The following is a 24,813-nucleotide window of genomic DNA, read 5'->3' on the forward strand; positions in this document are numbered from 1 at the left end:
ACAATTGTTGTGATAGATGAAATTTTCACATGGTATTGGAATGCGAGTGATGAGGCGAGAAAAGCTCAGAAGCGGAGAAGGGAATTTCACTATTTAGAGGAGCAACAGGGCGAAATTCTCAGAGGTTGCGCAGTACCTAGAGAGGCAGATCGAATTGCTGTGCAAGGGTTCAATTTTCAATTGTAGGTTGGCAGAAAAATTGATTTTCCCATGATAGTGATTCTAGCAATCAGAGGGAGCAGTAAAAACTCAAATTTTTCACTGAGCAGATTCCTTGGTTGGACGCATAGGGTTTTGTAGCAGCAAAATCTATGTCAGGTGAAAAGAGAAAATCACACACAATAAAGGGAAAATTTCTCTCAGGGGGTTTCGAGTTTCAGAGACCTGATTTTTCAGTTGCAGATTGGTAGTTGCCATGAGCAAAATTTCTCACTCCAGAAGGGAGTGCAAATAGCAGAGTCAACAGCCGAGTAGGTGAAAGAGGGGGATTTCCGTCCCAATTTTTTAGATTCGCAAATTTTGCAACTTTGCAGAGATGGTCATATAAGATTTCCAGATGAGGTCGTACAAATTAGCTAGAATGGGGATCTGGGTAGCGGATCAACTTCCAGCTGTCGCAGACAGGTGCTGAAAGAAGTGTGAGTTGTCTAGTGCAAGTTGCAAAGCGAAGAAAGGCTCAGTAAGGGACAAGGCTCAAAAGGAGGTAACAGGGCACTAGATCCAATTAGAGGAGGAGTATGAGGCTCTAATGTGCGAGATGGCCAGAGTCCAACACAGTTGCAACAAGGAGATTAGTTCGATCAGTTCCAAATTGTAACAGCGGGACCATTACCTTTGCTATAGTATCATAGTAGCAGACTTAGTGTCAGCAGGGGTTGTCAATAATTTAGATGACAGTTGCAAATCTAGTTGCAATCAGTATGTAAGACAGTTGCAAAGCTAAATGCAGTGACACAGGTAGTGCGAATTGCCCAGTTGCAATATGCAGGTGTAGTTCTAGCTAGAAGATTCCAGCGCAGAGCTACGCAATCCAGTTCCAATGTAGGAGGATAGTGTAAGTTGCAAGGAGGGAGCAAAGAGATTTCCCATAAGGAGATCGACATTCAAAAGGAGACTAGTTTCAGAGGAAGCAACCCTATGGAAGCTAGTACTTGGGGAGATCAGACTCATTATTACAGTAGTTGCATCAGCAGTGCAGAAGCAGCAGCAGAGCAGTAGTAGCAACAACAGTTTGAGTAGATCAGATTTGGCTATGATGGCAGCCATACCTCTAGGAGAGAGGTGGGGCGACTTATTAGAGCTGTAGTCCCAGAGATTGCAGAGATAGAACAGTGTCCATTGAGGAGTCCACCTCATGGATCATCACCTAGCTACGGGGGTCCATAATATTCAGTAGCAAGATGGATCAGTGTTAGAGATGCAATCAAATTCCAGAGTGACAGTTGCAGACTAGTAGCAGTCAAGTGTTGGGGAGCGCAATGCAGAGTTGGTAACAGAGCAGGTGGCTCAGTACAGAGTCAACAACAATGCAAATTCTTCAGTGACAATGCAGAGGCTAGAAGCAGTCAGATGCTCAGGAGACAGATGCATCATACTGAACACAATTGATTCAGTATTTAGGATGCTTCTTAGTTGTAGTAGTTGTGGTTACAACAACAATAGATGATTTTTCAGGGGGTTTCGAGTTTTAGAGACCTGATTTTTCAGTTGCAGATTGGCGGTTGCCATGAGCAAAATTTCTCACTCCAGAAGGGAGTGCAAATAGCAGATTCAACAGCCGAGCAGGTGAAAGAGGGAGATGTTCATCCCAGTTTTTTTAGATTCGCAAATTTTGCAGCTTTGCAGAGATGGTCATACAAGATTTCCAGATGAGGTCGTACAAATTAGCTAGAATGGGAATCTGGGCAGCGAATCAACTTCCAGCTGTCGAAGACAGGTGTTGAAGGAAGTGTGAGTTGTCTAGTGCGAGTTGCAAAGCAAAGAAATACTCAGTAAGGGACAAGGCTCAAAAGGAGGTAATAGGGCACTAGATCCAAGTGGAGGAGGAGTATGAGGCTCCAATGTGCGAGATGGCCAGGGTCCAACACAGTTGCAACAAGGAGACCAGTTCGATCAATTCCAAATTGTAACAACGGGACCATTACCTTTGATATAGGAGCCCACAATATCATAGTAGCAGACTTAGGGTCAGCAGGCATTGTTAATAATTTAGAAGACAATTGCAAATCTAGTTGCAATCAGTACACGTAAGACAGTTGCAAAGCTAGATGCAATGACACAGGTAGTGCGAATTGCCCAGTTGCAATATGTAGGTGCAGCTAGAAGATTCCCAGCGCAGAGCTACGCAATCCAGTTCCAATATAGGAGGATTGTGTAAGTTGCAAGGAGGGAGCAGAGAGATTTCCCATAAGGAGATCGACACTAAAAATGAGACTAGTTTCAGAGAGAGAAACCCTATGGAAGCTAGTACTTCAGGATTCGGGGAGATCAAACTCATTATTACAGTAGTTGCATCAACAGTGCAGAAGCAGCAACAGAGCAGTAGCAGCAACAACAGTATGAGTAGATCAGATTTGGCTATGATGGCAGCGATACCTCTAGGAGAGGTGGGGCGACTTATTAGAGATGTAGTCCCAGAGATTGCAGAGATAGAACAGTGTCCATTGAGGAGTCCACCTCATGGATCATCACCTAGCTACGGGGGCCCATAGTATTCAGTAGCAGGATGGATCAGTGTAAGAGATGCAATCAAATTCCGGAGTGACAGTTGTAGACTAGTAGCAGTCAAGTGCTAGGGAGCGCAATGCAGAGTTGGCAACAGAGAAGGTGGCTCAATACAGAGTCAACAACAGTGCAAATTCTTCAGTGACAATGCAAAGGTTAGAAGCAGTCAGATGCTCAGGAGACAGATGCACCATACTGAACACAATTGATTTGGTATTTAGGATGCTTCTTAGTTGTAGTAGTTGTGGTTGCAACAACAACAGATGAGATGGACTTAATATGCAGATGTAGAGTTGGGAGCAGTACAAGATGTATAGTGCAGTGTCAACAACATCACAGAAGCAGCAGTTTGGACAGCGCAGTGACTAAGGGAACAACGTGGTGAATGAGGAAGCAACACTGTGACTGAGGGAGCAACGTAGTCATTTCCAGGAAAGTTTCCTATCAGACATCAACACCATTATAGAGGGTGGTACAGAGACAGGGTGTTGTGGCAGGGTGTGCAACAGTAAAACACAGTCCTCGCTAAGAGGGAGTATTAGTTTTTGTAGCATCGAATGTGTGCTAGTCTCGAAACTTTGTGGAGATGCTAAAACACATGAGATCTCCATAACCCAGAAATCATTTATGGAAATTCCACCTAGCAGTGTCTCAATTAGATTATTAGCCGATTTTTAAAAATTTCCTAAGTCTAAACTTAGGGAATACGGTCAATTAATCAATATTAATTGAGATAAGGTGAGAATTCTCTATAAACTCACATGGATCGACAAGGAATTAATTTGGGCCCTTGATTAAGTTTTAACTTTGATCGTTGGTGCTCCAACAAAGGATTATAAGAAGAAGTCGATGGGTAGATGGAGAATACACTTGTGGGATTCGATTTCTTTGGCAGTTCGAATTCCAAAGAGCAACAACATTCGCCAGAAAGCCAAAGAAGAACGCAGAAATAGTGGGGCAGAGACAGTGAGGTTGGAGGAAGTTTTCCAAATCCAGCAAGTGCATTTGCAGAGAGGCCGAAATTTCTCGAGGAAGCTGAGCAAAGGCAATGCAAAAGCTTCACTGGGCAGTTCGATCTGCTGAGGAAGGATAAAGTTTTCAGTTCCAAAGGCCAGACAGAGGTTCCAAAGGGTCAAAGAAGCGTTTTCCCAGCCAGCAGCAGGAAAGACGGCTTGATTAGCAGAAAATTCAGGCAACACATTTGGTAGGCAGCTTCAGCTTGACACAAAGTCTGAGCAGACCTAGTTGGACGACTTGCTTTTCAGTAGTAGTGGAGTATCGAGATTGCTCGGAGTGAGGGTAATTTCCCTCTAGATATTTTTGCTAGCATTTTCTCTGCAGGATAGCTAGCATTTGGCATCCATATTATTGTACTCAGAATTTCCCACTGCTGCATAACAATAAAAACCCTCAGTTGCTGCACCGGTTTTCCCAAGTTGGGTTTTTCCGGGGACATTTGTCCAAAAATAATTGTCATATTTTTGTGTGTTGGATTTTCTCAATTTCCAACGCTATTTTCTTCCACAGTTTATTGGTGAAATCACAGTGTGAATGATTTGATATTTGTCGTAGCAGATAAATTGTTAAATAAACTAACAATTAGGAAAATAATTTCCAGTTGTTATGATAGATGAAATTTTCACATTAGCAAACTCCCATATGCCATTCTCCATGAGAATCAGTGAAACCCTCACCTTTCAGGGAGTGAAGTTAGATGCACCCTCCAACCTATCCTCAAACCTCAAACTAGTTGGGCTCCAAATCAGAAATGTTACTAAAAAATTTTATTGCTAGAAATTTAGATATGAACACTACAATTAATATGTGGCTCCCATACGAACTGTATGGCTACAACTTCTCCTTTGTCGACTTCCTACATTGTTGTCACCATTGCTCCAGCCCACCAACTTGTACGGTATCCCTCTAAGAGGTGACAACCTATTACTGCTCATTGTTCTACAATCTAGCATCACACTTATGCAACTCTCCACCCTTGTATAGACCTTGTATAATCTCTCCACTGTTCTCAGCGATACCTCTAGGACTTTTGTCAATCTATGGTTTGATTGCTAGATTCCTCTGCAATGCAACTCTACTTGTTGGAACGACTACATTTTGACCACTTTACAGCACCAAATGGATTGAATAATCACAACTCTCTTGTTGGCTAACAATTCTATCCCCGACCTTGTTGGATTTGACAACAACTCGTCTTTCCCTCTTGGCTTCATGATTGTTGTCTTCGACAACTGGTTTTCTTTGCCCCATACATCCCCGACAACAACTCGGTGATGGCTACAAGCTTCTTTAACAACCCTCTACTTCCTTGGTTACAAAGCCTATTAGAGCTAACCTACCTTGCAACTATCAACCACTATTTTGGTTAGCTCAACTAGCGACTGTATGCTACACTTGCATCCCAACTGACCTCTACCTCTGCTACTCCCAATTCAACCTTCGTGATTACCACGTCCCTTATGGTCCCGGCTCACACATTGCTACTACCAATTCGACCTCTCCGATTACCACGTCCCTTGTGGTCTTGACTCACACCATTCTAGTAGCACATGCTAAATACATGAAGGGAGAAGTGAGAGCCCAGAGGATTCTTAAAGAATCTATAAAAGACTCTCTAATCCCATATGTATCAAAGTTGGAAACAACAAAAGCTATATATGAAAAATTGGTAGAGTTGTTTTTGATAAGTACTGCGGGAGAAGTAATTTCTCTAAGGCAAGAACTCTACAAACTAAAGATATCAAAGGAAGATGGAATAGCCTCATACTTTATGAGGATATCAAAAATTCGGGATCAACTACAAGAATTAGGAGAAGTAATGTCTGATAGTGAGATGACCACAGTGGTGTTGAATGCACTACCGGAAGAATGGGGTAACTTCACTTCAAGTTTATATGGGAAGAAAGACACTACTCCATTTCAAGATCTATGGTCACTCTGTAAGATCGAAGAAACGAGACTGAAGGCAAAGCTTGATGTTGGACCAAGTGAGCAAAATCAAGCATATGCTGCTACAACAAGAAGGAAAGGAAAATTTGGAAGGTTTGGTCCTCAAAAGAAAAGGAGGAACATGGACAAAGTAAGATGCTATGGATGTCAAGAACTAGGGCACTATAAAAGAGATTGCCCTAAACGTGGTAAGGACAAGAGAAATAGGGAAGAAGCCCACATCACCGAAGAAGTGAAAGAACCTGAGTCTAAGAAGTCAAAGAATGAAGAAGTAAAAGATCTCTATTATGACTAAGCTGATCTTCCTCACTAGAAGGTACTTTTCACTTGTAAATTATAGATAGGATAGAATACATCAATGTAGCATCATGATGGAAGCATTGGAAGTAAGAGTTCGTGACATGGTAGGAAGAAAGTATGTCTGGGATAAATCTTATTGTTTACAATAGAATAGGAAGCTCTTGGGAAACCTTAGTGATATGTATAAAAAGAAATGAATGTCATAGACAAGAGTCATCGTACATAATCTATAAAGAAAAACATCTATGATATGTATAAAAAGAAATGAATGTCATCATAGACAAGAGTCATCGTACAGAATCTATAAAGAAAAACATCTGTCGGGTTAGAATATGAAGCATCCTCAGGGCTCTAATGGAATTCTCATTGGAGGATTCACCAATCAAGAATTCCATCTCATGGGATTCAAGGAATGAAGGTATGATGACATCACCGGAAGAGCAGGATGAATTTCCCTCATTCAAATGAAGCTGCTACAGGAGTTTGAATGACCGAAAGGAAGATGTGGTATGTATGCTTACACAGATTATGGTAGAAGCCATATGGTTGCAGATAATATAGATCGCTATGGTCAAAGAAAAGAAAAGGATCTTGTTGGACACCTAATCCTAAAGGGTTAGTGTGGAAGCCGAAAAGACTAAGCAGTCCAAGAGACCTTGGGATCTGAAACCCAAGAGTCACAACATTGTATTATAAATGTACATCTCCCGTTAATAAAAAAATGAACTCACTGATTTATCTTTCATATCTTTTGTGCTGTCCATGTGTGTTTAACATGGTATCAGAGCGGGCGATCTCCTGCCCTGCTCCATTGTGAGCCACCTGTTTCTGTGAGCCATCTGTTTCAGCGCTGCCATTCCTCTGTTGTGAGCAGTCCTGGCCCTCCGCCATATTCCTTTCAAGCGCTGCCTTATAACGCCTCTGTTACCACTGCGCTCTGTCCATAAATGCCCCATTTAAAGCGCTGATCCATCTGCGATTTACTGACTGCCAAGCGTTTCATGATAATTATGCTGCTCCACCTGCATTTAATACGCTGCTCTCTGCATACGAAACGCTCCTTGTAACTGCTCATAAACGTTTCATACCTGCCCTCTCTGTACCTGCGCTCTGGACTGCCCATGAACGTTCCTGAAAGAAGCGTTGTCCTGTCCAGTGCTGTCCATGCTGTCCCATTTACAGTTTATTCAAACTGCTGCATGACTTCGACTGCGTAGACTTCAAAGAGTGAATATATGCTCCCCAGCCTGGCTGTCTGTCAATTGCTTTGAAGAAAGAAACCAGGAATTGCAACGGCTCGATCGATTCTCTTCAAATTAATCGGAGGAGGTATTTTATGGCATTAATATTAGAAATTTTCAAGGGCTTAATTGTATGGAGTAGCGTTGGATTGAGTACTTGAAAGGGGGCCATATTTTTTGTCAAACATTTTGTGGATGTGAATGCTTGCTAGCGTAAGAAGAACGTATGATTTTCAAGGAACTTCACATATTTTAACACAATTGACGCAGATTGTAGAAATGATTCCTAACCCGGTCTATGACCTGAATGTGACGAACCAAATTCTATACTACCTGTATCTGTTGGCATCATCATCTTTTTCCAAGTGTTAACTGCCCGCCTTTCTTAGTCTTCACCTTCTGTCGAGCAACGTCTGCCAACGTTAGAGAGAAGTTTTGCCGAACGCACCGAATGTCATGTAATGTAACCGGATTGTGTCAACTGCGCCTATTTGTGTTGGTCGCAAATCAGTGCATATCGAACAGGTTCGACCTTTGTTTCCTTTCCTTCAAATTACTCTGCCAAAGAAAATAATTTTGAGCGTGGCTAGCAACTTGAGGAGGAGTTGGGGAAGTGATTGGCAAAGACACCGTTGGATTACGCACTGGAGTCGAACATTTGCTGGACTTTGAGCCTCTCATTCCAGAACGTCAGAACGTCGGGACAGATTGGGGCGCAAGATCCAGCATTTCCACTGCGTTCTCACTTGATTTAATTGTGTGGATGAAAGAACAAGTTATCTGAGATGAAGTAGAATCATGGCTGCATGCGGCCAGAGCTACCAGAGCTATCTCCATCTGTTCCTCTGTTACTTCCACCATGACTGGAGCTGCCTCCATCTGCCCCTCGACTGCTGCCACTACTACTTGCACGAGGAGAAGAGTGGGAGGGAAGTGTAATGTTGAAGAAATCACATAATTTTCTTACAAACTGTTCAAGAACTGTTGACACCTCTGTCTGATAACGACCTTCAAGAAAAAGGGCGTCGGCCGCTAGCTGTGTCTGCCCCTGCTTCAATTCCTCCAGCATTTGTTTCCAGAACCGTGGTCGCTGTCCATTTGTTCACACATTCAAAGTCTCATTTCTGCAGAATTGACATATTCAATACGCTTCCCTGGGTTTGCCGCAGAGACATTTGGTAGATATTTTCCCTATGGATCAAGGAAAACTACGTACTTTCCACTTACAAATGACCGTAAGTCTGTTAGGTGATAGATAGAATTGAAGCCAACCCCGAAGCGGCCTCATTTGGGCGGTCACGGCGCCTGAAGCTTCATGACTTGGACTTAAAATACAGAAATGCCATTCCTGCTGTTCGTATACACATTGCAACTGCAGAGACATCTACATATTCAATGAAATTATATCGGAGAGATTCAAAGGGAACAACTTAAAGGCTTGCTTTTAAGACTGCGCACATTAATGAACGGTTTGTTTATGGAACGCTAGTTGATGCAGATTATGACTTTGATATCTATGATTATCAGCAACATGCAGGGATCCGCCTTGTTGCCAGAAGACTATCTGTGTTCTGTTAGTAAAATTGATTGATAGAAATCAGCAAACATTGGTTTTACTTGGCCCAAGTGTGTCAGAATCTCTTACCAATATATATTGGGGTTTGTTTTACATGTTTGAAGTTTAATACATGAATGATATAAAACTAATAATCTGATAGTGGCATAGATAAAGACCAACTATCATAGCAATATTAAGGTATATGTTACATGAGTGCATTTGACAGTGCGATAAGGATAAAAGGCTTTCTATGATGTGATCAAGCCGACCACCGACGAAATCCTCAATTTCTCAAGTCTTACATGAAAGTCAACCAGTTTTAAAATCATAAGAGATCGATTTCACATCCATCGCTGCAGTGCTTTTTTGCTCTTGATATTTGGATATTGCACCCCTCTTACATTTGGTGTTTGTGCTAGTCTTTTGTGACATTCAAATACATCTTATTTTTAAGAAAGTTAGCAATTTTTTATTTGGTTTTGAGAGTACATTTGGATTCAAGAATTTAAACCTTTGGAAAATGGCTAGACTTGATGATGCATTAGAGTTACTGAATACACTAATACATTCCACTATTGATGGGATCGTAAAAATCAGCAAAGGCTCTCTCTCAGAAATTCAGACATGTCTGCAATATGCACAAGAAAAGATAGAGTTTTTGCAGCTTGAGACAAAGCTACAGCAGGAAGAATTACACAAATGGAGTCATCATTCTGAACCTGTTTCTGTTCAGAACAATGAAGCAGACTCCCATAAACAGCAAGTTAATATTGTTCAAGTTCATTCAGTGCCCAATAAAGCAGCAGTTGTACATGCAGATGCAGAAACTCAGTCTGCATTTCCCAAGCCCATCATCAGAGTTACTGAATACACTAATACATGAGAGTTCACCTCCAGCTGTTCCAGATTCTGCCCCTCTTCCACAGCAACAACAACAACAACAACAACAGATTGAGAAATGCCAATGATGTGATCAAGTTGGCCATTTGAAAGATCACTGTTTTGATCTTCAACCATGTAAGCACTGCCATAAAACCAGTCATTCTTCAAACAGATGCTTCAAAAACAAACGTCCTGCAAGAACAAAGATTCATCTTGGATGGATCGCTTCTTGGCAATGGGCATCAACAGCCAAGAAGATATTCCAAACACATGTTAGAACTTGTTCTAGAGTATTGAACAGTCTTGCAGTTGAGTTTTCTCCATCTTCTCACCTTGTATCTGACAAGGGGGGAAATGATGGTCATCTACAAGCTTCAAAGTCACATCAAGCGAGCCTGAGCCACAACCTGCCACACCAGTTTCAGAGTTGTAGCCAGAGACAAAGATGCATGAACATGCCTTCAGTTGGCAATCTGGGACACTTCCTCTAGCAGAAGACTCCAGCTTCTTGCCAGTTTTGGAAGAGTTCCAGGAATTACAGAGTTGTTGGTCATCCTTAAACCATCACAGATTGAGAACAGGTGAATTAGAGTTATCTACATCACCTGTTGACAGATCTCCTCCTCCGAAAGTTGCAGCAAAGCATAAGTGTTACCCGATGAAATCAACATAATATGTTCTCATATGAATCATGAGGAAACTGACTACAATCAGGAACTAAGATTGGAAGCTCCTGGGAATAAAGTGTGAAGGGATAGGAAGAGATCGTGATGATATGCAATGAAGATAGAAGGCATTCAACATCCTAAGTCCAAGAAGATTTGACTAGAAGATCTCCCGAAAAGATGTGAAGATTCTGATGAAAGTAAAAAAAGATAGAGACCCTTGACAATGAATATCAGTGGGAGATCTGTCAATCTACATGCAGGATGTTGATACTTAAGGGAAGATGTCATGGTAAAGGTAACCTTGATTTGATATGTTCGTTGATTATTTTTTAACTAATCTCTGGATGAGCTTATGTAGGTAGACCATATAGAAGGATGTAATGTCCTTCCGAAAATTATGGCATGAAAGCAAAATAACATGAAGCAATGACAGATGAAAGATATGATGGATCACTTTCTGATGAGTTGAAGTCACGGATGAGTTGAAGACATGACTAACTCATGAATAAAAGCGATGAATGAACTATGCCCTATGTAGAAGTCCCCAAAGTTGAAGACTCCTTAACGAAGAAGAAACTCATGACATTAAAGGAAGGAGCTCTTCAAACAATTGGTTGTTCCAGGATCTCCACAAGAGAAGCTGCGGAAAGCCCCTAGTTAAGAGGGAGCATGATAAAGAAGTTTCTTCTGTTTCTTACACGGAAGAAACTTGGAAATTCCTAAGCAGGAAGCTTAGGTACATTCCTTTGTGATGGAATGAGCAGTGTTGATAATATCGGTATCGGGAAAATATCGGCGAGGGTCCGGAAAATATCTTATCGGAAATATCGGCGAAAATATCGGCAAAATATCGGCAAATATCGGCAAGCATAAAAAATGCATAATATATTCATTTTTTTTCAGATTTCTAAACATATAAAGCAATAACAACATGAACTAAACACATTGGCACATAAATATGAAGAAAACACTGATATATATGATGTCAAATAGAAATGATACATCAAACTTCAAAGGCGATACCAAATCCTGCTGATCCCTGATAGTGATAATTGTCCAATCAAGGACTCAAACAAAACAACATCACATATATAAAAGTTTAAAAGTATTTCATCATCATGAGTTATAAACTTATATGTAGCAAAAGTTGCAAAACAAATAAAACTAGCAGCTATCTATCTGAGACCATTGGCCTCTCCCTAGCAGCTTTCTTTCTGTCTTGTTCAGCAATTGCTTCACGAGCTTTTTGTATAACCTCTGCACTAGAAACCATACAAGGCATCACATTTGCTGCATCATATGCAGAGAGTTTAGCCAGATGGTATTTCAATCGTGTAATCCCTCCTGACATCTTGGTCCCACACAAGTTGCATGATATATATGTCTGATTTGCCCCACCAACAGCCTCCCCATACTCCCAAAATGGGTCCAAGGCTTTTGGCATATTTGACATTTGTAGTGAACTAATTCAAACCTAGGGCACAAAAAAAACAAAAAATTGGCATTAAATGAGTATAACTATACAGTGCCCAGCAAACACTCAAGAAACTATTTTAATTTTTAAAGCAACATCTTCATGTTCAGAATTTAAACAACAAAAGCAAGCATAAAAAATGCATAATATATTCATTTTTTTTCAGATTTTTAAACATATAAAGCAATAACAACATGAAATAAAGTTTAAAGTTAAACACATTGGCACATAAATATGAAGAAAACACTGATATATATGATGTCAAATAGAAATGATATATCAAAGGCGATACCAAATCATGCTAATCCCTGATAATTGTCCATTCAAGGACTCAAATGTGGAGAACCAATACAAAATAACATCACATATAATAATAAAAGTATCTCATCATCATGAGTTACATGTAGCATAACAAATAAAACTAGCAGCTATCTATCTACTGCCCTCTCCCCCTTTTACGGGAAAACATGATGGGCTGTTTGTCAGGCCTGCCCCTAGTAGTAGAAGGCCCTGACACTGCCTCTGCACCTAATGTCAAATAATGAGTGATAGGCATGGAGCTATGCTCTCCTATATCTATAGCAGATGGTGTTGATGCTGATGCTCCCGCAGTGTCCTCCTCCAGCTCCTCCTGCTCCTCCTCTAAGTGCTGCTGCTCCTCTGACTCCGAGTCCTCCTCTTGCTGCCCCTGCTCTAATGGATCATCTGCCACTGGCTCCTCCAACCATGAAGGTGACTCCTCCAATATGGGCTCCTGAGACTCCACCCTCCACGGAGACAATACATCAATATTGTCTAAGGAAATGGCATCTGGATCCACTGGTGATTCTATTTGCCTCACTCGAAGTCGGATGTTGTAATGCACATACACCAAATCGTTGAGGCGTGCGAACTCCAACCTGTAAGAGTGTCAAAAAAAGTAATGAGTCTTGACTCTTGACTCTTGACACTTGAAGGTCATAAATTAAAACTAAAAATTACAATAAGTGTAATTGCTCAACTGAAGGCTTGAGTTCAAAGTTATACCTGTTGCGCTTTTTGGCGTGTATTTTCTCAAATACACTCCAATTGCGCTCACACCCTGAAGAGCTACATGTTTGACTCAAGATTCGTATAGCCAAATTTTGCAAATTTGGTACCCTTGCACCATAGCTTCGCCACCAAAGATCTACAACAAAATAATGAAATAAAAAATTCAAAAACTTAAAAGTTAAAAGTTAAAAGTTAAAACATAATTAAATTCAAATTTCTAATTTCTAATGAGTGATGACTTGTCACTTACGTGGCATGAAGAGGTCCCTTCCCTTAATGGCATCATCAAAGCCAAATAGGCCAACACAATCCTGATAACTATGTATCTCGCGGATGATTTTGCGACGAAGCTCAGAATCAGGTACCATCCTCTCAATACAGGAATGGAGCCCTTCCATCACCTCGCCATCAAAACGAAATTTGCATTTGTATGCAAATGCAGGGTTGAGGAAGAGTGCTGCTGCATGAATGGGTCGATGAAGCATCCCTGTCCACCGACTATCGATCACATCCCATAACATCATCTGCCTATTAAGGCCAGCAGAACCCTTGTCTGCATAATAGGAACGAATGGCCTCCTTGGCCCTATCCATGCCCTCATACAAATAAAGCATTGCAGGCTTCTCTCCATCCACCAATCTAAGAACCTTTACTATAGGTTCGCTAACTGCACATGCTTCTTGTACTCCACGCCAAAATGTCTCAGAGTACACCATTTTTTCAATGGCTCTCCCATCAGGTCTCCTGCTGTATCTACAACCACGCCAATCATCAGACACAAACATTTGCTTCAACTCGAACTGACATCGAAGCAAAGACTGGAGAGTAATAAAGGTTGTGGCAAAACGTGTGATGGCAGGACGCCGCAACTCCTTGTTTTTAGTGTACCTCCTCATAAGGCTAAGAACAAAAGCATGGTTATAAATAAACTTGGGGATGCTCCTAGCCATATCAACTGCCTCCTTGATGAAGGAGAGTTTCCCCATATCCTCAAGCAACAAATCAAGACAATGCGCTGCACATGGAGTCCAGAACAATGTGGGATGCCTCTCCATAAGCATTCTGCCGGCATACACATAATTAGCTGCATTGTCTGTTACGACTTGCACCACATTCTGCACACCAATCTCCTGAATGAACCCATCTAACAACTCACATATCGTTGCTGCATCTTTGATATGTTCTGATGCATCCAACGATTTAATAAACATGGTACCTTTAGGACAATGTACCAAGAAATTTAGAAGGGTCCTACCCTTCCTATCTGTCCAACCATCAGACATCACTATGCATCCAGTGACTTCCCATGTCTGTTTCAACTCCGCCAATCTAGAGTTGATGTCCTGTTTTTCTGCTTGAAGAATTGGCCCTCGCAACTCCTCATATGTGGCACTTTTGTACCCTGGGCCCACAACAGCAATAGCATCACACATTGGTTGCCAAAATGGATTGGTTTTTGTGATGCTGAGAGGTAAGTCGCTCCAATAAATACACCTCCCCATGACTCTATCTGCTTCTTCCTTCTCCTTTTTTTTATAAAGCGATTTTATGCCAGGTTGTGCTCCAGCTCCTGTTCGTGGAACAAAAAATGATGACCTCGCATTCACACTAGCAGTAGCGCTAGCATGTGATGGTGTGCCAGTTGTGGAGCCCCTCCCACTAGGGCCACTACCCTGAACATCAAAATCAGGAGAAGATATCCCAAAAGATCTACCTGCATGTTCAGCTTTGTTTCTTTCCGCCTCTTCCTTCTTTCTGTCCTTTTCTTCAATTGCCTCAAGAGCTTTTCGTATAAGCTCCGGACTAGAAACTTTACAAATGCCAACATCATGTCCAGGGAGTCTAGCAAGATGGTATTTCAGTCGTGTAACCCCACCTGTCATCTTGTCCCCACACAATTTGCATGAAAGATATGCACGATTTGTCCCACCATCAGGGATCCCATACTCCCAAAATGGGTCCAAGTTTTTTGGCATATTTGTATTTTGTAGTGGGCTAACTCAAAAGGAAACCTACAGCACCAAAAAAAATTTGGAATTAGTAACTTAATAAGTTAATAAGTAATACGAATTTACGAAATTCCATGGGTGCAAGTCTCAATATCAAATCCTCATTCTTCAAAGACAAATGGACTAAACTTTAACAAAGTTTTACAATCTGCAATCTTCACACAAAGGACCCTAGTCAAGCTATGTAGAAAAGAGTCAAAAGACATTAAAATCATAAAATATAAATGTATTCAATAACAGCGTTAGAGGACTGCGATTTGGCTGCTACAGGCAGTGTATACATTGAGGATAATAAAAGCATTTATATTTATGCTTCTAATGTTGGCTTATATGCTATCTTCTGAGGATAAGCAACTGTTGGGAAAGATTTCAATATGGTAGAATGGGAGCGCAACTGTTGTGAAAGATTTCAATATGGTAGAGTGGGAAGGCAACTTTCCTAATCTCAAGCCAAAACATGGGATTATGCTCCATCTATTCTTCTAATATTGGTTCACTAACAATCTTTCTGAGGCTAAATGAGTGTTGAGAGGGGATTTTAATAAGGTAGACAAGTAATTGTAGGAGGTGAAATAAGAGTTGATGTAAAATAAAATCAACACATCAAGTTTTTAATGTGAATTGCAGCCATAAACATCATGATATTGGAGGCTGCTTTACATGGTCCAATACAAGACGTGTTAACTTTTAAGCCCCCAAAAAAGGATTAGTGTTTTCAAGAACTGAGAACAGATTTGTTGATGTTGGGTTGGATGCTACAGGGTTTGACCAAATTCTGTTGGTTACATGCATGTTGAGACTCATGAGTCATGACAGTGTGACAGTAACCTCATAAGGCAGTTACCTTTGACGGTGACTTTGGCGTTGTGTTGGTGACTTGAAGGCATGATTGTGTTCATGGCAAGAGTCCTTGATGAAGGATTATGTCAGTGACCTGTGAACTGGGTAGCAACCTTCTATAACAAGATCTTGATGAAAGTAATTAATGGCAGCATGACAGCAGTAATCTTGATTCTTGACATAGTGACCTGATGACTGTAATGATAGTTGTTGTGACATGACAGTGACCTTGTTATAACTTATTACCATACAGACAGTGATCTTGCTAACAGTAACCTTGATATGTTTGGAGTCTGGACAGTATAGCAGATATATCTGAATGCAAAGGACCCTTTTACGTGTGCAGAGAAACCTTATGGTTGTGTGGTATAATACAAGCCACAAAATATAGATGCGAATCTGCGATGACTGTAGAAGACAAACCATGCGATCACTATAATAAGTTATAGACTGTGCGTACTATTAAGATTCATGTAGGTGGACTGTTTAATCTTTTGCATATGGTATATTCGCATTACTTGACCAGTTCACTATGTTGTAAATAACGGATCATATATACCCTAGCTCACTATGTATTAACATCGTTATTCTAGCATAGCTTTGTGTGGTATCGTATTATTGTATAGTGGCATCTCTGTTAGATAACCCAAGACATCGCATGATACCAACATACATTTCTGAGGCCTGTAATTCAATATAAGAAAGAATGACGTGCATATAGAATGACGTGCATACCTGTAGGCTGGCCGCTGTAAACCCTCCGCACTGTTCAACTTCAAACCCTCAGCACTGTTCGCACTCGCAGCGTCCGACTCTCCAGCTCACGAAACGGAAAATCAAATGACGCCCTTACGGTAAACAAAAACCTAATTTATAAACTATGCCGGCGATATTAACCATCGTCGCGCGATTTTTATAAAAATATCGCCGAAATCTCGGATTTCTCGCGAGATTTTCGAGATGAGAAAATATCGCGATTTTTGCCAGCCGAAATTTCGTTTTCATGAAAATCGCGCGATATTTACGAATATCGCCGAAAAATCGGCGATATTATCAACACTGGGAATGAGTACATTCCTTTAATGGAATATATCCTCCTGATTTGAAAAGGAGAGAAATAGACATGTTGTTCTATTCTTCACCTGGGAAGGCAAATGGAGGATTGTGTAATCATTTGGCATCTAATACTCTTTGAGGAGGAGATAGGACATCCAACAGTAAGAGTAGTCGTGGAGGACCGATATTCTTTGAGGACTGGGGAGTCCAAGATAAGAATAGTCCTCATGGAGCATACCCTGAGAGAACCCGGGTGGGGTATGTTCTAGGAGAGACAATGATGAGTATGCCTATAAATCATTGGTCTCACCAGCATTGTGCTCTGATCTTGTGAAGAGATAGAGTTGTTAGTCAAGGCCTTGCTATATGACAATGTTGGTTGGTATGATGCTATAACAAATGAGTTACAAATCCGAATTCTTCTTAAGAGATTCTTCAGATTGAGAAAGTCCAAGGTACCATTATGAATACCTCCTTAGTTAAGAGGGAGTGTTGAAAAGTGAGAACCCAGGTGGGGTATGTTCCGGGAGAGACAATGATGAGTATCTCTATAAATCATTGGTCTCACCAGCGTTGTGATCTGATCTTGTGGAGAGATAGAGTTGTTAGTCAAGGCCTTGCTATATGACAATGTTGGTTGGTATGATGCTATAACAAATGAGTTACAAATCGAATTCTTCTTAAGAGGTTCTTCAGATTGAGAAAGTCCAAGGTACCATTATCAATACCTCCTTGGTTAAGAGGGAGTGTTGAAAAGTGTAACTAGGTTTGGTCTTCATAATGACAAGTAAATATGATTTTATGTAATAAGATGTAAATGAAGGAAAAATGAAATTATTTTATTGACTTGCTTCATGGGTTTCATGAGCAAGGATTTTGTTTTTGAGTCAAGACTCCAATTGAGAGTCTTTAGGGTTTATTTGTCCTCTAGTCATAAAATGTAAGAATCATTATAATGTAAATGAAGTCATGTTCCACTTTGTAAAAGGTCAATATTATCTATGTAAAATATCCTCCAAGAACTTGTCACCAAACCTCTTCAATTCGACCTACAAACTATGAGAAAGTTGCTAGATCAAGTCGACCTAAAGGGAAACGAAGGAGGGGTATATATAGCCTAAGTCCTCCATTTGAAGACAAGAACTCAACTCACTTGAGACAAGAAGTGCAAAAGAAGGGAAGCAGCAATACGAAGAAGGAAGAGAAGGAAAAGTGTGAAGAAAGAAAGGGGATTCTTCTGGGTAATATGACATTAGGGTTTCTTCTGGGACAACGAAATTTCTTCCAGGCAACAGAATCTTCTGGGACAACGAAATCTTCTAGCCAGCAGAATCTTCTGGGGCAGTGCAAAGTCTGGGCAACAGAATCTTGTCAGAAGTGCGAAGTTAGGGCAGCTAGAGAAAGACCCTTCTGGGAGGTCAAAGTAAAGACCTAGAGACCGAGATTCTCTAGGGAAGTCGAGGAGGAGCAATAATAAGAGACAAAGTTTCTCTAGAAGCTGAGGAATGCAATGTGAAAAAAGCAAAACGAAGAGTATTGCTTCATGCTTGCTGGCTTCTCAAATCACCCAACGAATTAGAGAATAGGTTTACACCAGGTTTCCAACATACCCGAGAGAGGAGAAGGCTCACACCACTAGACGAGAAAAGGAGTTAATCACCCATCGATACACCAAATTATCATTATGTTCTCATCCATGTTCCCAACATAAAAAAGCAATTTTGCCTTGTTGTTGACTTACGAGCATGTCGATTATACATGTTACCCGCAGACGAGAAAAGAGAAGTCCGCCAAGTCCAACCTGCCAAGTACACGTCCCCAGTCCACGTCACCAAGGTCACAAAGTTGTTCCAGTCCGCATCGTAAGGAACCTGCCGGGTCCGCGTACACCAAGTACGAACAATTCCAATAAGGCACCCGCCAAGGAAGGAAGTTAGTGAACCCGCCATATGCTAGAGAGTGTGCCTATGTGAAGCAAGGAAAAGGAAGTGGAAGTGGTGCATCATTAGATAAGGATATGACAGAATCTCCTTCCTGCAATGACTGATCTGATATGATCATTCCTACCTCTCCTTTAGTCAAGAGTTCGGCAAGCTCACCCTATATTGCTACCAAAATGCCAGTGAATAAATCGATCTATCATTCATTCATGATCGATTTCATTACACCAGAAAATGCATATATTATATATGTCATTATGCTATTTTGCGAATTGTGAACTTCTTCCATTTCTTCCAGTCATTCATTATATATGTAATTACGCTCTCGCTGAGTATCAAGGTTGGTGACAAGGTTCTTGGAAGGATACTAGAGTCAAGGGTCTGTGTCATGGTCTTGGTACTTATCAATTGAAGATCTAAGCAAAAGAATTTTGATCAGGTTTTCCTTTCAAGAGGTGAGAGGTTTTGGCCCTGGCTGGAGAAGCCTATATACTATGTCACTTGTCTCTTTTATTATTTCATATTGGTAATTGTCTTGATGAAAGAACACATTAATAAGCTAACAAAGAATTGAATATAAGATTAAGAAGAAAAGAGCATCACAAGCAATTTTCAAGAAGATAAATTGTTATTCATTGAATGCCCTATATTTCTCAACAAAAATTAGATCTCACCTCACTTGAGATCGACAACTGAGATTCATCTAATTCACTATTGCAGAGAACCTTTGCATTTCATTAAATTAAAATCGCCTTATCTTATGAAAGAAAGTACTGTAATTACTAAGGTATAAGGGTGTATTATGGTGGCTTCTACACACCCAAACACTTAGGCCTATGCAGAAGTACTTTCCTAAGCTACAAACATCAACAAGGAAGAGATCACTCTAGGTTAGGGGTCTTTCCCAAGCCACAAACATCAACAAGGAAGAGATCACTCTATGTTAGAGGTCTTGGTGCATTCATGAAGGATATGCTCCACCTTTGTTTCCTCATATTGACTTTATCCAGGGCATTGTTCTTGAACCAAAAACCACATCAACATTTTGGGATAGTCCCATGTCAAACTTTGTAAGAGAAGTTTTCTTAACACGAGATATGAATCAAATTGGGCCTTACTTCCTTTTTTAAAAGCATTGAGGCAATCCTTTAAATTTGGCCTTTCTTTCTTCTTCTTCTTTTTTAAAAGCATTGAGGCAATCCTTTTCCATAAGAAAATTTCCAAGAAAAAATTGATACCAACGACAATTATGAATGGGACTACAAGTATGGCAACTTATTTGAAAGGTTGATTCAAAATTGAACTCCGATTAAAAATAAGAATAATGAAAAAAAGGTATAACAAGTTCAAGAAAGCCAACCTATGTAGGACAAATACCTATCTAAGCCAATCGACCCTATTTATATAGTCATAATTTAGGGGTTTGGCCCTAAAGTGATGTTAGCAAACATAGTATAAAAAGGAGGAAGGGTTCTCTTATAAATGCATTCATGTAGGTTTGCCTACCTCTGAGTTTGAAAGGGGCATTGGATTCGTAAATCATTTATACAATACATGGCATTCTTCTTCTTCTTGATAGAAGCCTTTTTTGTGGTTCCTAGTTCAAATTTTAGTGTTGTTTTGGGTGTCATACTTACTATTCACAAACTTACAATCTGTCTCACCTTCAAACAACGAAAGCATGTCCCTATAATTACACACAGAGCTCAAGGGAGTTGGTTTTAGTAGCCAAGTAAAAATTTGGAATTCTTTTCAACACCAATATGCCACTATTTAGTGTTGTAGACCTATCATTGTGGATTTGGAACATTTCTCCTCCAATTCAACCTTTTTGTTCATGCATCACCACAATGCAAATCTTGGGCCGTTAAGGAATTGGAATCAACAAAATTAACATAGTAAGGAAACCATAAGAGGATTATGGTATCACAAAAGTCAAGATATTGAGATATGTCATAGTTGATAGTCGAGGAGCAATGTTGCAAGGAACTTTCAAAAATTCAAAAGGCGTTACAAATCCTACATTATCTCAAATGTAAAAAATTCAAGGCAATGACAAAGAACTATTACAAAACAAGAGCAAAATTCAATAAGACATTGTCAAAAAGCAAACATTTCCCAACAAAAACACATCCATGAATTTATGTTGGTTTTGCTTGAATTCATAACTTTGAAAGGTCGACCCTAATCTATTTTGAGGTCTAAGAATAAATGAAAGGTAAAGAGGGGCTTATTTGTGGTAAGTTTATGTTGAGGGCTTTTGGATAGTGGAAGCACCCATGAGCCTATTTTACTCATGGAGCAAGAGATTATTTCAAAATCATGTAGTCTATCTAATATATGAAATGGCTTTTTTCAATGAATTTTTCCTTCTCAATTTTAACCAAAATCCGACAGATATTTTCAATTAAATGAGTTTTGTTTGATCTGTATAATTCGAGTGCCCTAGGACTTTTTAGGGTGTTGAATCCATTTATGCATTCAACAATGTTTTTTAAACTACAAAAAATCACAATCTTGATAGTATCGTCAGATTCCGATGAAAAAGGCCATTTTATCTATAAGTTAGACTATGGCATTTCAAAATGGCTTTCCTCTTATATTGAACATCAAGGTTGCTAGAGGATGCAACACTAATACATGGTTGTAGCACCCTACACCAATAATATTTATGCTATGGAAAGCCCTTGAATTGGTCTGCTAATGGTTCCAGTTTCAAATTTGTTTGTTCCAAGCAAGCCCTACATGCATTAGCACTTGAAAGGGAGGTTAGAGATCTTGTATGGAAAATGTAAAAAATGTTTCTACACTAATAAATTTGATCTACATTAGGCGCTTGTAGCATTAGTTTAATCTTCTAGTAGCAACTAGCATAATAAGTGATAGTCGAGACAATACTTCTTCACAAATACAACAACATCAACCTATTTGAGGAGATTACATGTGTTTAAAAGACAAACGTCTAGCATACATTACCCACATATTTGAAAACCAACAGCTAGTTTGTGAAATATGGTTTCATGGTACAAAGTTTATGCAAATTCTTTATGATGATTAAGGCTATCTGTTTTGGCATTAGTAGTTGGCACGTTGTATTTAGTTACAATATGATATGGTCCATTGTATTTAGTTACAACATGATATGGTCGATCATTTATTGTATATTGCTCACTAGAAAAGGATTATTTACAAATGATCCCATGCATTTTCCATTTGGTGGGTTGAGTGACTTAGATATCCATGCATGTGAAGGGAATGTTGACTTGCACATCTTCTCATGGGGTTGAGTTATGTGCATGGCGTAGAGTTTTCCACAAATCTCTTGTCTAATTTGATTGAATAACTTTTCTAGAGGGGCACATTTGAAGATGCAATTGTTATTAGTATTTCAAATATTTGACTTGGTTTACCATCAAACCAAGGAGGCCATGATCACAAATGCAAAAACAAATATCCATAGGAGTGGAAAAACTAAAACAAAAGAAAACTCAAACCTCTATTGCAAAAGATAACTCACCCTCTATGTCATTGTCTCTACCTTTGTTATACTCCTCCTGTCTTCCTTAACCTACATTGCATTTAAATTTAAACAAATGAGATAAATATGAAGCATCAAATGAGTTAAATTAAAGAAGGATAAAACTATATAGTAGTAAACAAGTAAATTCCTTAATACATACCTCCATTGCCATTGCCCACTACACTTTTGGAACTAAACAAAATGACTCATTTGATTACTTCCCTCTCACCCACAAACCCAAAACAAAATAATAAAAACAAGAAAAATAGAGAAGGAGAGCGCATAAGAAGAAGAAAGTATCAAACTACAAATTAGCATGGCCATGCTCACAAATGTGAAAAATAAAAACAAAAAACAAAAGGAAAATCACAACAATAACAAAAAACAACAAAATTAATAAAAAGATAAAAAGAAAAGAGAAACAATAGATGGACACACCAATCTGCAACCCCAAAATGCGTCGATGACCAACTAATAACACCCTGCACACCAAAAATATGAGTAATATTAAATACACAATGTTGAGTAACAAGAAAAAAAATATCAAAATATCTTATAATAAATCCTAATTAGAAACCAACAATATTACGAGTAACCTTATGCACAATTAATTAAACCTAAACCATTAAGAGGGAGGAGAACGCTGTATTTGAAACAAAAAAGACCTCATAACAAATCATAAACAGATTGTGCACAAAAAAGAACTCACCTCTACCTTTGTCTTACCATACACTCTACTACAATCTCTCTTTGATAAAGATATTTCAGTAGTTTAACTAATGATTCTTCACATTCCATTATCTGCATTGCATTGCACTCAATAAGACATTATAAAAAAAACTAAATACACAAAATGTTGTGAGATATTATGAATAATTTTATGCACTAGAAAGTACAATTTATGTAAAGACTAAAAATCATAAACCCTAAATATATAACGAGGGATGATCGTATATAGGTAAATAATGGATGATATATGAATATTTGCACCAAAAGAAAACTCACACATACCTTTGCCTTTGCATTTGCACTCTACCACAATCTCCCACTGACAAATACATTTCAACACTTTAGTTAGTGATTCTCGACATTTATATTCCCTGTATTACAACGTACATGGTCAATAATTAGATAGATGACAAATAATGTAAGATGCCTTGAATTCAAGTACAAACAGATGGAGCCATACATATCACCTCAATCTTCTCCTCCACCCACTATGCTTGTGTAACCATGGGTTCACCCAATATGCTTGTGTAATCATGGGTTGTTAGGACCTGGTTTAAGTTGCCACATAATATACCAAATAGATGTTTAGATATATTAAGAGAAATCATAAACCAAAACAAAATGTCTTATGAGTAATATTATGCAAAAGTACATCTGATGCAATGACCAAAAATCATAATTCCTCAATAAGGAAGGGGGAAGGAGAATGATTGTAATGAAACGAGAAGATATCCATGTCTAACCAAAACAGAACACACTTTTTTCCTTTGTTCTCCCAAACATTTGCGAGTCTCTCTCATACAAAAAAAATCCATAGTTTCCTCAGTACTACACACCACCTTGCTTTACCCACATTTGCATAACACTCATTATATAAATAAATAATAAATATCAAATATATATACTATGCATCTAATTTAAAAATGTGTTTTGTAACAAAGTACAACTCACCCTCTATTTTTGCTTCAAAGGTCTACCTTTGTTATGGTGACTCACATCTCTCTCACACAAAGAGAACAATAGTTTCACGTGTTCCTTCACCTTTCTTAATATATTTCACATCTACATTTCAACAAACACACATGATTCAATGATGAAGCAACATGAGTTAAATAAAAATGGACATAAAACTATATAATTATGTAGTGACAAACAAGTTCGTTCTCCATACATACATTGAAATCCCCCATACATATACATACTTCTTCACCTTTTCCCATTACACTTGTGAACTATGGATCATCCCTCCACACTACTCAACCCTTAATTTGTATTGCATCTGCATTTCAACAAACACACATGATACAATGATGGAGCAACATATGAGTTAAATTAATGAACATAAAACTATATAATTATGGTTTTGCCTCTACCTTTGTTATAGTGCTCCTTTGTCTTCCTTAACCTACATTGCATTTAAATTTAAACAAATGAGATAAGTATAAAGCACTAAATGAGTTAAATTAAAAAAGGATAAAACTATATAGCAGTAAACAAGTAAATTCCTTAATACATACCTCCATTGCCATTGCCCACTACACTTTTGGAACTAAACCAAACGACCTGTTTGATTGCTTCCCCCTCACCCACAAACCCAAAACAAAAGAACACAAACAAGAAAATAAAAAAGGAGAGCGCATAAGAAGAAAAAAAGTCGAACTACAAATTAGCATGGCCATGCTCACAAATATGAAAAAAAAAAACAAAAAAACAAAACAAAAGGAAAATCACATAACAAAAAAACAAAAAAACTAATAAAAATATAAAAAGAAAACAAAAACAACAGATGGAAACACCAATATGCAACCCCAAAATGCATCGATGACCAACTAATAACACCCTGCACATCAAAATTATGAGTAATGTTAAATAC

General features: G+C 39.1%; 1 protein-coding gene across 3 annotated transcripts in view; it reads right to left on the minus strand.

Annotated features, from left to right (window-relative positions):
- The window catches only part of LOC149248452 (sugar transporter ERD6-like 6), a 117,116-nt gene that overhangs the window by 17,051 nt on the left and 75,252 nt on the right, over positions 1-24,813 (minus strand). For all 3 annotated transcript variants that reach the window (XM_089458443.1, XM_089458442.1, XM_089458444.1), the window contains 9 exons: positions 24,458-24,780; positions 24,314-24,345; positions 24,143-24,219; positions 23,892-24,002; positions 23,408-23,488; positions 23,223-23,259; positions 22,921-23,012; positions 22,372-22,693; positions 22,209-22,259 (listed from right to left, as the gene is read on the minus strand). The gene's annotated coding sequence lies outside the window, so the exon portion shown is untranslated. The remainder of the gene's footprint in view (positions 1-22,208; positions 22,260-22,371; positions 22,694-22,920; positions 23,013-23,222; positions 23,260-23,407; positions 23,489-23,891; positions 24,003-24,142; positions 24,220-24,313; positions 24,346-24,457; positions 24,781-24,813) is intronic.

This window comes from Pinus tabuliformis, chromosome 7 (genome assembly GCF_031772625.1).
Source record: "Pinus tabuliformis cultivar Carrire ecotype Pingquan chromosome 7, CPIR1, whole genome shotgun sequence".
Taxonomy (NCBI): domain Eukaryota; kingdom Viridiplantae; phylum Streptophyta; class Pinopsida; order Pinales; family Pinaceae; genus Pinus; species Pinus tabuliformis.